The sequence below is a fragment of the Marmota marmota genome, unplaced genomic scaffold (assembly GCF_001458135.2).
Source record: "Marmota marmota marmota unplaced genomic scaffold, marMar, whole genome shotgun sequence".
Classification (NCBI taxonomy): domain Eukaryota; kingdom Metazoa; phylum Chordata; class Mammalia; order Rodentia; family Sciuridae; genus Marmota; species Marmota marmota.
Window position 1 is genome coordinate 16362799 of NW_026000068.1, and position 2685 is coordinate 16365483.

Below are 2685 nucleotides of genomic sequence, written 5' to 3' on the forward strand. Positions count from 1 at the left end.
AGAGAGGGAGAGAGAGAGAGAGAGAGAGAGAGAGAGAGAGAGAGAGAGAGAGAGATATGAGTGTCAGAAAGTCTAATCAGCTGCTCCACTGGGACCCTGGGGAAGGTTCACTCTGTGCCGTTTTGCACTCAGAAGTGCTCACTGCAGGAAGAAGATTCCCAGTCCTGTTTTGGGGGCAAACAAACACATTATAAACGGGGACTTGGGTTGGTGTGGGCTGTCGGACCTGCAAGGAATATATAGAGGACCTATTTTGCACCTAAAGTACAAAGATCTAGCTTTTGTTTTCTCCTTAAATTGTTTTACTTAATCCTTACCGTAGCTTTTGGAGAAACACCCAAACCTCAATTCCTCGACTGTAGGCGGAGCTGAGACAGCCGTGAAATATGCAGGTGACCGCTAACATTCAGACCACTGCAAAGTGAAGTGCGCAGAGTCCAGCGAGGTACCTGGAGAGGCGCGCACACCGCGCGGTCAGGTAGACCTCAGTGCGCTGTACTCACGGGTCAGAGAAAATGCATGACGCCTTACTTTTCCGGTGGCCGGCCACACTCTCTCACACCCATTTTAATTTTCTCTCCCACTACACTACGCCACTCTCATTTCCCGAGCACGGAACTAGAGTCTGTAACAATGAACACTTGTTAAGTCTTTGGTATACGCGCAAGCATACTTATTTATCAAACCTTTCTTCTGTTTTAAAAATTGCTAGTTTCTGATTGCCAAATATGAGTGACACCAATCAGTACAGTCGAGATGCGCCATCCAGGGTACGGTTGGTAGGAGGGCTGAAAGGGGTCGACCGGGACCTTGGGAGCTCGCAGAGGTCTGAAAGCCCAGTTTGGTACATTCCCAATCATTACAAAGGACATCTACGGATTGTGCCCACTCCCGGGACAACTCGCCAACTGATTACTACCCAGCAACAACCCAGGCTGGTTTGCCCGAAACACTTTACCTCCGAGTCCCCCAGCAAAAGCCCCGCAAAAAAAAAAAAAAAAAAAAGGAAAGAGGCGGAAAATACTTTACCTCTCCCCCAAGGTTCCGACCAAGCAAGCTAGAGGCAAATTTGCTCCTCAAGGAGGCGGATGCAGCAATCAGTTGGGTGCTCAGAGAAGCCCCGGAGAACCAGTGGTCCTGGTGGCTCCAGGAAAACACTGGAACAACTGTTGGATTCGGACGGAGCTTTGTACTAAAGCCAGAGGGGCATAGGCTGGGAGGGTCCATTTGGCATACCGTGCTGGGGGGTGGAAACAGGAATGTGAGGGGCTAACTGAGCCGAGAGTCTCCGCAGCGTCCCCTACACCTGAATGGCTCATCCCATAGTTCACAGCGAGGCGTCAGTCAGCTTCTGTCAGCTTTCCGGTGTTGAGGGGTCTCTATCATGGGGGAGGGGTCTGGAATAATTATGCATCAGATTTGAGGCCAGTTAAATTCCTTTTCACATGGTCCCTTCCATAAAGGATTTATAAATTAAAAAAATACTAATGAAATCAAAGAACTGCATGGAAAGACAATGCGTTCTTGAATTAAAAGACTCAATTTAGTAAAGATGTCGATTCTAAATTCATCTATAGGTTTAATGCAATTCTTGTCCAAATTCTCTATGGGTCCTTTATAGATAGATGAGCTTTTTCTAAAATTTACGTGGTAAGGTTCAGTGCCTAGAATGATTAAAATACCTTGGAAAAAAGATGTAGGAACTATCACGGTATGTGACACTAAAGCTTACACTGTGTTAATAATCACAACAGTAATATTGGTGGAGGGATTCACAGGTCAATAACACAGAAGACCCTTAAAGAATTGGTCCATTCAAATATGTCTATTTTTTCCACCAAGGTTGAAAGGCAATTCAATGCAGGAAGCAAGGAACTATAAGCAAGTGGTGCTGGAGAAATTGGACACCCATAGACAAACAAACGAAAAGAAAGAACCAAACAAAACCTAATCAATGAAACAAAACACCCTAAACGCTAGGTCATAACCACCCTAAACACTAAACATAGTCTCTTATGCAAAAATTAATTAATTTGAAGTGAATAATGGATTCTAATGCAACGTGTAATGCTCACAACTGTTAGGGAAAAGAAGAAACAGAAAATCTTTTGGAACTAAGGCTGGACAGAATTTTTTTAGTTTTAAAACCAGTGGCATGTTCCAAATATTTTTAAATAAATTAGATTTCCCCAAATTAAAAACTTTTGCTATATAAAACACTGTAAAAATACTGGAAAGGAAAGGTATATACTAGGAAAAAAAATATTTCCAAGCCATACATTTGGCACAGGACCGGTATCTCGAGTGAATAAAGAACTCTTAAAACTCAAAAATTAAAAAAAAAAAAATCCAACTAGGTATTTCACTGAAGATAGATAGATGACAGAAAACGGTATGAGAAGCTTTTCAACATCATTAACCACTGCAGAAATGTGACTTAAAAACACGAGACCCTTCTGCTCGGTCGCCTCTACCACAGCCACGGAGCTAGGAGTGGATGGTGGCCCGCGAGGATCATCACAGACAACGTGGAGGCCTTTTCCGAGTTAGGCAAGTGCTACAGGCAGCGGCTGCAGCAGGGCGACTGGGCGGCAGGGCGGCAGGCACAGCAGCTGCGGGGCAAGGCGGTGGCGGTTACGCGCGCGGCAGCTGCAGCGGCGGCGGCAAGGATGGGGGGTGGGGGTG

General features: G+C 45.2%; 1 protein-coding gene and 1 pseudogene across 1 annotated transcript in view; one reads left to right on the top strand and one right to left on the bottom strand.

Annotated features, from left to right (window-relative positions):
* Nucleotides 1–1318, bottom strand: part of Diras3 (DIRAS family GTPase 3) — a 2632-nt gene extending 1314 nt beyond the window's left edge. The window contains exon 1 of the mRNA XM_015490570.2: nucleotides 1030–1318. The gene's annotated coding sequence lies outside the window, so the exon portion shown is untranslated. The remainder of the gene's footprint in view (nucleotides 1–1029) is intronic.
* Nucleotides 729–2685, top strand: part of LOC125620005 — a 4734-nt pseudogene continuing 2777 nt past the window's right edge.